At 45.0% G+C, this 14144-nt stretch overlaps 1 protein-coding gene across 7 annotated transcripts in view; it reads left to right on the top strand.

The window, feature by feature from the left end:
• LOC114483879 (guanine nucleotide-binding protein G(olf) subunit alpha) overlaps window positions 1–14144 on the top strand; it is a 68429-nt gene that overhangs the window by 21437 nt on the left and 32848 nt on the right. The window lies entirely within an intron of this gene.

Below are 14144 nucleotides of genomic sequence, written 5' to 3'. Positions count from 1 at the left end.
TCTTTGACTTTCTTCAAAATCTAGCTCTCTGCTGAGGAGAAGTGCTTCCCTCCATACCCAAATATTAACATGTGTTAAAAATATTAAAGACAATAAGATTGTAAGAAATGCTTTTATGAGTATATCGGTAAGGGTGATGATCAGGAAGACAGCATACCTCTAAGAAATATTGGTAGTACCTTTTCCTCTGTGTATTCCTAAATTAACAATTAAGCCGTTTCCCAGATGACAAAAGAGTAGAAATTACACGAGCAGAGAGGAAGGCTTTATGGTATGTGACTGCATCCTTGGGAGTAATAGAACAGAATTCAGGTCACTCTTAAGACATGTGTCCTTCAGCTCAAATGCGAGGCGCATGCCAGCTGTAGGTCATACATGGATCACTTTTGAATGTTGACTGTATCCTGGGAAAACGTGATTTACTTCAGCTCTGCAGGATTTAGGGCTGCTTTTCTAATCACTTGGATGGCAATGTTGCTTATGCGAAAGGGTGTTATGAATATTAGTTTTCTCTTGTTTGGTGGACATACGTTTCTTTAAAATATTGTTATTTGGTAATTTGATTAAACATGTCTTGAAGAAGAAAATATTTGTTCGGTTTCTCAGAAAATCATTTTTGTTAACAGTTGTGCCCAAAGAGCATGTGTGTGTGTGCATGTGTACCCCTCCAAAACAGTATTTCAAAGTCTCCACTGCCTGGCATGGTGGTCTTGAGACATTTTTCATTCTCAGAATCCTCTTTTCTGAGGGAAGCTGATGCAGGACCCAGTGTGTAAGACAGATGGGCCCATGTGCCTCTCCCCTCCCCTTCAGTAGAACACACCTGCCCTGTAGGCTCTGTATCCAGATGGCGGATAAGAATTACGTTTTAAAGCTTTTTTTTTGCATCCTCTCATGTGATTTTTGTTTCTGATAAGCATTCCCATAGAGCCAGTGAAACTCCTGGAATTTCTAAAAAGACAGAGGTAGCAATGGCGAACTACCTAGAAAAGGGGGCCATGCCAGCTGGCATGGCAGGCACACTGTTTTTAATTTAACTGTGTCTTTAACTGAGTGGCGTGGAGGGGGCTCAAGGAGATGATGGGGGGGCCAAAGCCATGCTTCAGCCAACTGGAGCTCTGGGTCCTCCCAGCTCACTGTGATGATTTACATATTGGAAAAGTCACCCAAGACTGCAAGGGCCTAGCTGAAATCAGGTTGTTCTTATTCAACTTCAGATTTACACATTTATAGACACGTATTTGAGTTCTAAATTTGGTCCTGTATGCTTGCCCAGAAGTCGTCATAAAACATTTCCTATGTGGTTCTGATGAAGGGAAAAGTTATACTTAGCATATAAAGAGAAATTAGCATCAAGATGTATCGATCTGTTCCATCTCTTTCTTCTGTTTATGACAAACTCACACGTGACAAGAGCTCCCAGATTCTATCTGAAATCCAGTAACTCCCACGTGGATTACTAAGGAATCCAAAGCACCTAATTTGCAAACGTGTTTTTGAGCTATAGCATGATTTTTAATAAAAAAATAAAACTCAAGAAACCATTTGCATTGAAGGCATGTATTTTCATATAGATATGTTGAGGCTACTTAAAAATGATTATCAGAAACCATAATTAACTATTAATAAAACAAAAGAGAACTGGAAACCAACAGATGCAAATGCAATTATAATACTTTTTCAGAGGTAATACTTTTTTTGGTAGTTTTTAAACCTACATTCTGTTGTCATACGTGTCTCTGTCCATGTCAAGTGAGATTATGTTTACAACTGAGCCTACACTTATATAAATGAGGAAATTAATATCTAATATAAAACTTTCTTCCTGAAAATTGTGTTTTAATGTGCACACAGTTTTCAGTAACACTTATTCTATAGTACTCTGAATATTCATCACTTATATCATTAGATTAAATAGTTCTTGAATTTATGTTTTGATGATCCCTTTAAGACAGACATTAAGACAAATCTCTCACTTATATACCAATAACACTCGGTACATTTGAAGACAATTAACTTTTGTTTAAAGAAAATGTCTATTGTAAAAATCATAAAAGTAGAGCTAACTCAAGTATTTCAATAGTAAACATAACAGGAATTTACTAAATCTAGTACTTTTTTTTGGATTAAATCCTTGAGAAAGTCTGTGTCGCAATCCAATTCCTTGAGGATCTTGTTTATTTTCCTGTAGATCTAGAACGATTTTTGAACCATATGTGTCCTATCATTAAAAGTTAATTTCAGAGTTATTTAATTTTAGAAGGAAAACTTAGAAGGATGTTTAAGATTCTTCTTTATTATTAAGAATTTGAGATTCTACGTGAGATTACTCTTTATAATGAAAAATCTACAGTATCTTAGTGGAATCCTAAGAATTTCCTCTAAGAATGTCACACTTGGGTTTACTCTTCACATTGCCTCCTACTTGAATTTCAGTTGGATTATAGAAAGAAGAGTGAGGCTGGCGGGTGGCCTGCCTAGGGGACGGTGCCTGTGGAAGTCAGGGCGAGCATCAGGGGCCAGATCTCGCTGGCCTCTTAGGCCTGGTCTGTCCCGACCTGGGAGGGCTCTGGAGCCTTCTCAGAGGGGATTTTCGTGACCTGAGTGTTTTATCAAGTTCGCTCTGGCCTTTGGCGGAGACAGGCTCTGGGGAGGAAGAGGTGACTCCTGTGACAGTCCGGATGGCAGACACCGGGGCAGCCTGGGTGGCCTGGGATGGCTCACTGGCTGTTGCCTGTTCACAGCGTTTTGCTCGTGAGCACGCCAGATCACCTCCGCTCTGGACAGGGCTCCACCCGGGACCCCTTCCTGGGTTGGCACCCCGTCTGTACACCCAGCCCGTCTGCACGGGAAGTGGTAGGAAATACACAGGCTCAGGTGGTGGTCCTGAGAGAATGCACATCACCTGATCATTTACAAAGTGGGAAAATATTGTGGTTGCCCCCGCACTTCCCAAAACTCTTTGCACAACAGCGGACAAAATCACTGACGGATTAAATTGGAGTATTAACTTGTTCGTTTGGTATTTTCTTCCCAAAATGTGGTTATTTTATTAGCTCCCTTAAAAGTGTGTTTTGCTGGCATTTGTAAGGGTCAGTGGATAAGTGAGGCTTAGTGAGAAATGTGAAAGCGGTCCGGTCAGTCAGTACTCTGTTATCACTACCCGTTTCCTAAGTGGACGTTTATCAGAATCGCATGTGGTCACACACCCGGAGAGCAGGCATTACTCTTCCCATCAAACATTTGCTTGGTGTGCAGGCCGGCTCGCCAGAGCGGACCTGGCCTTCCCCGGGAGGCTGCCTGCCCACCGTGGGCCTTGGCTCCACTTCAGAGCAAGTTGTGACCTGGAGCAAGAGGCCTCCCGCTCGGCGGACAACAGGGTGGGAGCTGGGCTTCCTGGGGCAGCGCTGCGGAGGGCGATGGGCTGGGAGCCCTGCCAGGTGCCAGCGCCAGTGGCTCCCAGCTGCCCCTCCTCTGGGAGTATATGCAGAATCCTGATTCACACCATCCAGGCTAGTGGTTTTCTTTGTGATATTTTAACCAACTGAACCCTCTCGCTCCCCCACCGCAAAAAGCCTTTGAAGCCCACCGTACAAGTCAGGTAGGAGCGCCCAGGCCACAGCCCCACAGGGACCCCCGGCATCTGCCCTGGACCCCACCAGGCACCGTCGGAAACCACAGGGGGGTGGGGTGGTGGGTGGCGCCGGAGCCAGACCACCTGGGCCCAGATCAGACCCGTGGCTGGATCTGAGCAGTGTCCCCAACGCCTCCCAGCCTGCCTGGGGGTGTCTCAGCTGTCCCCAAGGGGCGATCCTTGCCTCTCAGAGCAGAGAAGCCCAGGTGAGAGCCCGCCCAGGTAACCCCTGCCTGGTCTCCGTCACCAGCAGCCCCCAAACACTGAGACACTGTATGTGCCAGGCACTTTGCTAAGTGTTAGGAACACAGAATAGCGATGAATCAGAAGGTTTTGCCATATAGTGAGAGGCAGATAATAAACAGAAAATTCCAATACGCCAGGGTAGTGCTGTGAGGCCACAGCAAACAAAGAGGAAAGAGGGCTTACTGTCTAAGGAAGCACTCAGATACCCTGCTTCCTTGTCAGAAGTACAAGCTACCCGGACTAACACATCTATATTAACACATCCAGGAGTCTAGTCTTCTCAACAAGTATGACCAAAGAGTCGACCAGAATTGCCAGCACCTTATAGTTTGCAAAGTCCCACCCTGCCCTCTTCCTCTCCCTGCACCTTAGTTTCAGTCAGATTCTCCTAAACCGACCCTGGTCCTCCTGCTTTGCCACCTTCTCTGCCCGCCTCTGTCCTGCCCTTCAGGTGGCCTCACCGGCCACAGGTTCTCTGAGGCCCCTGGACGCACCTGTATTTGCGAGATCTCAGATCCCGGTCAGACCTTCCACCTTGCCCCTGGGGTTCCAGGTCCCGCCCAGTTTTGCCACAAGTTCCATCAAGCTTCTGGCTGTTCTTCCAACTGAGCACTCCCCCACACACCTCTCTCTGCCTTGTGCTGCCTGGTGATGGGGGCTGAGCCGGTCCCCACCCACAGGGAGCTCACACCGAAATGTCCCATTTCCAGAGCCGGTGTCTTTTCCGGACACTTACCAGCATTTTAAATTTTCGTAAATAAAATATTTAAAATGTCCTAGGGTATGTTCTCTAGTTATTAAAAAAAAAAAAAAACACCTCATCCAGGGGACGCCCTCTGTCTCTGCCCCTGGAATGTGCTCGGGAGCTGGTCTGCGTTGGGAGGGGGCGCTTTCTCCATCAGAGACCTGCCTCCAGGCCTCCCATGGCTTCTGTCCAAACACTGCCAGGAGGAGGGCGGCTCAGACAGTTAGCGCTCAGATCCGTCCTGCACGTTCCATGTGCTGGGGAAAGGAAGGGCTGTCCTTTTAGTAAAATATCCCAGTTAGATCATTAGTCACACTAGGGCTTCACTGAAGATACTTTTTTAAAATTCCATCTTCTTCTTTGAAATATTATCATAAGGGGTATTCCTAATAAATAATAACTTTTTTTGAAGCAATCTTCAACTTACCCCCAAAATGCAAAAGTAGGACCAAGAACTCGCATACCCCGCACCCAGATTCATCAAGAGGTAACCTCTGGCCACATTTGCTCTCTGGCCCTGTCTATACTAAAACACACCTTTACGAGCCATTTGATAGCTGGTTGCAGCCATCATGCTCCCCATAAATACTTCAGTGTGTATTTCCTACAAACAAGGCCCTCCGCTTATGTAACCAAAGCACAGTTATCAAAATTAGGGGATTTAGCATTAATACAATGCCTATGCAGATTTCACCAGTTGTCCCAATAATTATAGTGAAATTATAGTAATAATAATAATGCTGTTGGTAACCCTGGTCAATAATCCAATTCAGGGTCTGGTGGCCTTCCCAGTGGCTGGGGACATTAACTCTGGTCACTTAGTGAAGGTGGGGTCTGCCTCTTTCTCCTCTGTAAAGGTACCTCCCCCTCTTGTAACTCATGAGTACGTTTGGGGAATATCCTTTGAGACTGTGTAGACACCCTGTTCTTTTCAAAACTTCCACACTCTCATTTTAGCGCACTAATAAATGTCATCCACAATAATAAATATTTAAGAGGGAAAGCTGTTGGCAATTCTTTCAACTGTTTCTGAATCCTATAAAGAGAAGTAAATAGAGTGTGGAGCCTGGTGCTGCCTTGCGCATGATAAAAAGCTTGTCATTCATGCTGTTAACAATCAGAGTTTGTGAGGGTCACTCAGAGCAGCATCCTCTTATCTATACCCTCGCGGCGAGAAATCTGGGCTGAAACCACGAGACACATTTTCCCTAAAGTATTTTTCCTTATAGAAAATACACTCTAAGGGTTACAAAGTAAGGCAACATTTTTTAAAAATTCCTTGGAGAAGATGTCACTGAAACTTTAGATCCTTTGAAAGTGTGAGATTTTTGTTGTCAAGGTTCCCCTCAAATTTGGATGTATTGGCAGTTTGTCACCGGGTTTCCCATAGCAAAGTTCACTTCTGAGGACACTTGCACTTTTCAGAAGCATTTGACATTAAAAATACCTTAGTAATGGGGCATTTTGTCCTTACCGTTGCAGTTTTTGTTTTATTTTATTGAAGTATAGTTGACTTACAATGTTGTGTTAATTTCTGCTGTACAGCAAAGTGATGCAGTTAATGCATATATACATATATATATATATATATATATATATATACACACACACACTCTTTTTCATATTCTTTTCCATTATGGTTTATCCCAGGATATTGAATATAGTTCTTTGTGCTATACAGTAGGACCTTGTTGTTTATCCATTGTATATATAATAGTTTGCAGCTGCTCATCCCAAACTCCCAGTCCTTCTCTCCCGCAGCCCACCTTTCCCTTGACAACCACAAGTCTGTTGTCTATGTCTGTGAGTCTGTTTCTGTCTCGTAGATATGTTCATGTCGTATTTTAGATTCCACATATAAGTGATATCATATGGTATTTGTCTTTCTCTGTCTGATGTACTTAGTACAATAATCTCTAGGTCTATCCATGTTGCTGCAAATGGCATTATTTCATTCCTTTTAAGGCTGAGTAATATTCCTTACCTTTGCAGTTTTATGTAACTCTGAGAGAAAACATTTTTACCTTTTCATCTGTCTCTCCGGAAACGGAGGAAGAAGCAGAATGAGTTGATCTTCTTGTGTCAAATTAAGGCTTGAGTGAGTCAACACACGTGGCTTATGACACAGGTACATGAGGTTTTCAGAAGCAGAAAAATGAAGTTGCTCCTGAGAAGATTGCTTTGAAACACTGACTTTTCAAGTTTTTAGTTTTGCATGAGAATGTCATCCATGAATATGTGGGTTTTTTCTTCACCTCTTAAAATAATCCCACACAGTTTTTATCCTGTCCTTTATTACAGCATATAGATTGAATTAAATCAACTTCACATGTAACATTCTCACTGCACATAGCAATTTCATGTTTTAAGTTGTATTTGTATTTGAATGAATAGGAAGTGTCTGTGTGTGGCACAAAATCCAAAAGATAGGAAAGAATGACAAGTCTCTCCTCACTTCTGCCCCCAGGCACCCACTTGTCGTCCCCAGAGACAGCCAAGGTGACGTAAAATCGACTTAGGGTCCTCGAAGAGCAATCTTTTAAACATATTTTGATCTCATAGCAAATAGTCAGTTATAAAATGTCATTGCAGTTCATGTTATCAGCATGGAGAAAATATCTAGCCTGAATTGCCAAGTAAGCATTTTTTCAAATAACATTTAACATTAAAGTAAATTGTATTGAAACTGTTTTGATGCCGAGACAAAATGCCAGAGTGGATGGTGACGAAAATGAGAGGTTTATTAGGCATCCATAAAATATTGAGATTTTAAAGTGCAGAAGCTGCAGGCGTCATCCTTGGAGCGAAACCACAAATGACACAGTTAAGCAGAGCTGGACACGGGAGGGCACTTGACCTCTGGGTTCTGCGTGGTGGGTGACCTCTTCGGTCTGACCCCATCCCGCCTTGGCTTTAGGACACACCGTCTCCCCGCCACACCCAGCTTCCTTTCACAGACCTCATTGGAAGTTTCTGCCCAAGAGAAAGCCCTAACAATAGCTAAAGGTATTTTCCATGTCCTCTTCTTCTGAAAAGGCAAGTGTCCCCAGGTGTGACGTGCTTTCCTCCATCTGCAGGTCATTCCCCAGCTCTGGCTCTTTCCACCTTGAAAACCCACCTGCTGATTTTTCTTCCTCTGTTTGAAAAGCTCAGATTCCCGAGAGCACAGTGTTCACGCTGTACGTTTGCCCTTATTTAAATAGTGATTTGCCAGGGGCCGTCCTGAGCACTCAGTAAGCACCCAATTAATGCTGAGTGATCAGAATAACTAAAGAAACAAGTTATTGGCCGCTTTTAAGTCCCTCCAACTAACAAGGCTAGACTTACTTAGAAAGCAGATTATGTGTCATGATTCCAAATGCTTAACTTTCACGCCTGTCCTTTTATCTGAAACTCACATCATGACTAGTTCTGTTGAGTTTTGCCAGTAAGCATGCATTTATGGGGTGTGGGAGTCTCTTCCCCTTGCTTGGCACGGCATGTGGCATATAGTTATGCTCCGAAAACGTGCTCGAAAATCACGTGTTTGCCATGTGCTCAGTGCTACACTTAGGACCGCGAGTTACACTAAGAAACTCTGAGTTATGACTTCTCACCTCCAGAAACTTATGACTTAGTGAAGAAACAACATGCTTGTAATGTGTAACATCTGTAACATATAATACGTAACATAGAATTAATGAACAATAAAGTATCCTGTGGGCTTCCCTGGTGGCGCAGTGGTTGAGAATCCGCCTGCTGATGCGGGGGACGCGGGTTCGTGCCCCGGTCCGGGAAGATCCCACATGCCTCAGAGCGGCTGGGCCCGTGAGCCATGGCCGCTGAGCCTGCGCTTCCGGAGCCTGTGCTCCGCAACGGGAGAGGCCACAACAGTGAGAGGCCCGTGTACCACAAAAAAAAAAAAAAAAAAAAAAAGTATCCTGTAATGTCAGGCTACCTTCTGTGGGGTAGACTGGAAACTCTGTACCCATTCAGGGAAGAAGACCCGTAAGAACGACAGGTGCTCAGACCACAGGCTTGGTGACCATGCCCCGGGGGACAGGGGCTGCCTGGGCTAGTGTCACCAGCAGAGCAGTAAGAACTGAGGGTCGTGGTGGGAAGGACCCAGCACAAGTCAGAGGTGTGTGTTGAAGGGAGACGGAGCATTACAGAGGTGGGACATCGACCCCCAAACTAACTGGCACGCTCAATCAGATGAGTATTGGTAGAAGAATGACAGTTGGTATTTGAGCTTTCATTTTTATCAGCTACAATGTTAAAGGATGTATGGAGTTATCATCATTTATTCTCATCCACAGCAGTGTGTTCATTACCCAGAAGAACACCTTTTACTACAAGTTGGCTGATTTGAGAAATCACTAGGCGGTTCCTACACCACTTTCCCAAGCCTCTACTCCTTAGTTTCCCAAACTCTCTCCTGAATTTTAGACATTGTCTAAATGTCCCATTGCTTTACATAGTAAATGATGATATATCATTTCAAAGTATTCAGTATTACATTTTTAAGGGTATTTTTAATAGTTCTTAAACCATTGTATTTTTATTTGTTTCTTTGTTAAACTGTGTCATCACCTCCCAAAGAAACTAAAATGGCACCAGCTGGCATCTTTAGCCGCTTGAAAGAATTTAGGTGATAAAGATTATCATCCATGTTTCTTATTTCTACGGTTAAAAAATTATAAGTAGTACATCATATCCATATCATCACATAAATTCCTCTAATTCACTAGAAGTTAAAATCTTTCAAATCAACCTTCATCCGTTTTATCTAAAGAGGCGTCCTATTCGATTTTTTTTTCAATGATTGCCTGATATGTGTCAGGAACTGTGTTAGGCGTTGGAAGTACCAGCGTGAATGTCTGCATGCCCGTGAGGAATAACAGGGTGCAGAGTTCAGAACATAATTAGGAAAGGTTGGCACATGTGTGCAGGGGAGGAGGGATTGCTGGTGAGGTTTGGGTGGCTCTGTCCCAGGGGAGCCTGGACTGAGCTGTGAGGAGTGGACAGGTCTACAGGTTGACCGGGGACAGAGGGCAGTGTGGCCAGAGTGTACAATGGGGGATGCATCCAAGGGGTCCATCTCCCAAATCCCTACATCATATGAAGAACTTAGAGAGTGTAGCCCTGCAGAAGTACCGGGGCCAGATGGTCTTGGAGTCCCAGCCCTCATGAAGCTAATATTTAGGTAATTCAGCTGGAGACTTTTACACTAACTGCAGTGTAACATTTCATAGTATGAATATTATGGTAGAAATAAAAACACCAGTGCAGGTAGTAGAAAAGAATTATGAGGCATTTAAATGGTTGTGCCTCAATAAAAAGATTGTTTTACATTGTTCTGGTTGATTGTATGGAGAGTACATTTGAAACTACTTAGTATTTAAGCTAAATTACTAGTCATGCTTCTCTTTGGTTCTCTTTACCAAGAAGTCTGGGAGAGTGAGCGTGTGAGGCTACTGCCTCTAGCCTTGTTCTGTGCCCCCTGGAGCCCCCAGCCCTGCTGCTGCGTCAGCGGGTCCTGGGTCGGGCACACCTGACAGCCCACCTGGTGTTGACCGTGCCCCTTGTCTACATTCTGGTGGCTGCTCCTTGAATCTCGGCCTTTCAGCTGGTCGTGACTTCAGGGTGTCTGGTCCAAGTCTCACTTTGTAGACCGGCACAGAGACTTGCGGGGGGCAGGGGAGGTCACCCCGGCGTGCTGTCCTGGAGGTCAGGTCAGGACAACGACAGTCTTCTGATCCCCATCGGTGGTCTGCTCACCACCTCATCCATGTGTGGGTTGGGCCCACATTTGTACACAGGAGTTTTATGATCTGTTCAACGGAAACATAAGAAATTGCCCACGTGTGGCCATTTTTGACCTACAACATGGCCGTTTCATAAGGTTCAACCTTGTGGATTTCGTGCCATCTGCCAGCCTCGGTCCCTTTGGTTGCCTGGTCCCTTGCCCTGCATCTGTGTGACGGGTGCCCCCGAGGGGCCCAGCTCTGTCCTCTCAGTCCTGGGCTCCCTCCTCAGGGCTGCCTTTCACTCTGGTCATTTCCATCACCCCCACCCCCAACCCCGAGGTGCTTCCCTCCCATCCCAGGTCTCTTCCTATGTTTGGGCAGAAACCTTCCAACCAGCCCCGGCTCCTGGGAGACCCCCCACCGTGAGACGAGAGGCAGCCCCAGTGTCCCCCCTGAAGCCAGTGTCCCCCCGCCGAAGCCGTGTGCTCACATGTCCCACGCCCACTCCCCACCTGATGCCTCTCATTCCTGCGCCTTCAGTGCTGGTTTAGCCAAAGCCACAAATTTTGGGTAACTAAGCATGTGATGTGTTTGCTTATCTACAGTTGTAACAACTACAGGTTCACGCAGTCTGTTTAAAGGATTTTGTGTGAAATCACCCCAAAAGAGCCTCAGTGTATGTTGGGGTGGGAGAGAAACAGGATGCTCTCTGCATAACAAGTCTCTGAAATAATTCCCTTAGTCGGCTCGGTGTCCATTCTTGAGGCTCTTTTTTGAAAAGAAAGAAAGCAGAGTAGTACCAAAACTCTAATCATAAGAGCTTGACATATATAATTATATAAAAACCGTTGTATCTGAATCATTCTGGTGGATACACTAAAAGTTCCTCAGCCTTGTGGCTGAGGATGCGGTCTCTGCGGTTCCTGTCCCGTCTCTGCCTCCTGCTGCAATCTTGGGAAAGTTGAGGAGCACCTCTGGGCTCAGTTTTCTCATCTGTAAAATGGGGTCAGTAATAATGATGCCTGTCTCATGAAGCTGTGACGGGAATTCAATACAATCATGCATCTAAGTGCTCGGGATTGTGTCTGGATGCTGCAAACGTCCAACAAACGTCAGCCGTCATCCTGGTTGCCCTTTCATGTGTTATTTGTAAATGTACGTACACTGCTAAGCTTTGGAAACTTCACTCAGGGATTTTGTCATCAAATCACGCAGAGAACCCTGTTGCTGATGAAGGGAGAGTTGAGACCTTACATCTCTCCTGAGGATGGCAGTGAGCTCTCAGTATCCTTGCTGGATTCCTGAGACCAGCAGGGCCCTGGGGAGCAGGGAGACGGGAGCCTCCACGAGGCTGGGATGGAGCCCAACCATCCCCGCTGTTGGATGTCCGAGCTGCACACAGGCTGCCCCATCTGACAGCACCTCTGGGAGTGGTCCCAGAACAAGCCTGCCTCTGACTAATGGGTCTGGCTGTGGTGTTTGCAGGGGCCTCTCTTCTGTAGCTTTTCCAGGATTGGGTTGCATGGGCAGAGTCAAAAATACTGTATTCTGCAGAAAACATTTTGATCTGGGATAAATTCATAGTTTAGAATAAAAATGTAAAGAAAAACAAAATTGGGGTTTTAAAATACATAAAAGCGTATCAAAAAATTTTTTCTCCCCCTCGGTTTTCATCCTTTTTTGGCGATGTTGGTCAATCAGCTTGATACAAGTGAAAATAAGGCCTCAGCTCCCAAAGCCCTCAGGCCACATCCTGTCCTGAATCTAGTGGTCACAGCATCTCTGTCATCCTCCCTGCATACCTCAGGAGACAGGAGCTCGGAGAAAGCAGTTGACTGGTCCAGGGTCAGAGCTGGGATCTGGGAGCAAGTGGTCAGGGCTGGAGCCCGGTGGTCTGACTCTGGCTGGAGCCTGCTGTGTGGCCTTCCTGGGCTCGGGAACTGCTGGTCCATCCTGATCGCTGAGTCAGCCTCGTTCCAGCTGAGGGGGTGGGGGTGGGGGCTTGGTCAGGCCACGTGCAGCCCTACGGAGTAGCCTGGAAAGGGGAAATTTCCTGGAAGAACAGGGTGTTCTCTGGAGTCACCCTGGTCCACCTCTAGTGGTGCTGTAAACAGTCAGCTTTGGTGCCACTCAGTTCTCTTAGGAGCAAAAATGCAAGTGAATGAAAATGAAAGTTGGGAATTATTGGGTCATTCACTCATTCAAGTAGAATTTTCTGAAGGCCTCCTGGGTGAAGGCTAGGGTGGCCTGGAAAATGGAACATCCCAATGACCAAGACACAGTCCTGCCCTGAAGGACAGTTCATTCACCAGACTTGCACTGCAAGTTGGCCATTTCCACGGGCGCACTCTTGCAGCTCTGTTCAGTCCCTTGCATTATACTGCAAACATTTAGCTGTGCAGTCAATTAATTAATCAAGGTGGAAAATATCAACCAGGGATTATTTTTCTACTCCCTTGAAGAAGCGCCGTGCAGCTTCCTGAGCTGGTGAAAGACGCCTCTAATAATTTGTTGTTGCTGTTATTGAACTAAATAGGCCATTAGAACATGGATCATCACCCCATTAGGGCCTCTTCCCAGCTTTCGGTTTATACTCTTCCTTGGGGTCTCAGATGGCTCGTGTTACATTGCTCGGACGTAGTATAAAAATATCTCTGTGATAGGGACCTCCCTGGCAGTCCGGTGGTTAAGACTTCGCTTCCAATGCAAGGGGTGTGGGTTCCATCGCTGGTCGGGGAGCTAAGATCCCACATGCCTTGTGACCAAAAAAACCAAAACATAAAATAGAAGCAGTATTGTAACAAATACAGTACAGACTTTAAAAATGGTCCGCATCAAAAAAATCTAAAATCTCTATGATAAGTTTCTATTTTTAACTTTTTAAACTACTTTTCATACTCTGACATCCGAAATTATTCTATAGGGACTTGAGTCCAGTCGCTAAAGTAGAGGGATTTTTGCATAGTCATGTCCATGCCCTCCTGGCCAGACATTTATCCTTGTGTGCTGTTGGTACATATTTGAGTTCTATTATGTAAGCCCATCTTTTAGAGAAAATATCTAAACATTTTTAGAATGTGCCTGATATTTTAGGAAGGATAAGGTTTTGTTAAATTTAAGATGTGCTATCTCTGGGACTTTAAATATTTTCAGGTCTTCAAAAAAGTCAATGCTTATGGGAGCCTCTTTGGCTCTTTAACATAAAATATGCCAGCTGTCAGTGGAAGGATGGGGCTTCTCTCCAAACAGTTTTCAGAATTATTCCAACCAGCCCCAGTGAAGTGAGGTGCAGCACCGTGAGCCCAAGATCTAAAGGACTTGAGTCAGTTCTTGGCCAGACACAGTCTCTTAACCAACTTGCCTTTGAATTTTCCCGTCTGTAAAATGAGGACAGTAATACGTGCTTCATGTCTGAGAATGAATTAGATCTCATGAGAAAGCTCAGTAATTTAAAGAGCAGAATAGCCGTGAATCATTATGGTTATTACCGTTGGCCAAGTTGAAATACGAGAACCAGAAAGGAACTTGGAATTGCAATAAAAATTAGCAGGAAATCCAATTTGACGTGTACACACTGCTGCCAACCCTACTCCTCGCCCGTAAGACCTGGGTCACCCCAAGGCCTAAGTGACTGATGACAGGTGTTATCCCGCAGGCATCTTTCATTTTAACCGACTCAGAGCCTGGGACCACAGGACTGATATTCTACAAGTTCAATTTTAAATATCAACCAGTGAATGACGAAAACTTCTCGGTGCTTTTTATGGCTGTTTCAGATTAGGGTTTAAGT

Source organism: Physeter macrocephalus, chromosome 19 (assembly GCF_002837175.3).
Source record: "Physeter macrocephalus isolate SW-GA chromosome 19, ASM283717v5, whole genome shotgun sequence".
NCBI classification, from domain to species: domain Eukaryota; kingdom Metazoa; phylum Chordata; class Mammalia; order Artiodactyla; family Physeteridae; genus Physeter; species Physeter macrocephalus.
Note: the sequence above shows the minus strand (reverse complement) of the source record. Positions and strands in the feature narration are given on the sequence as shown.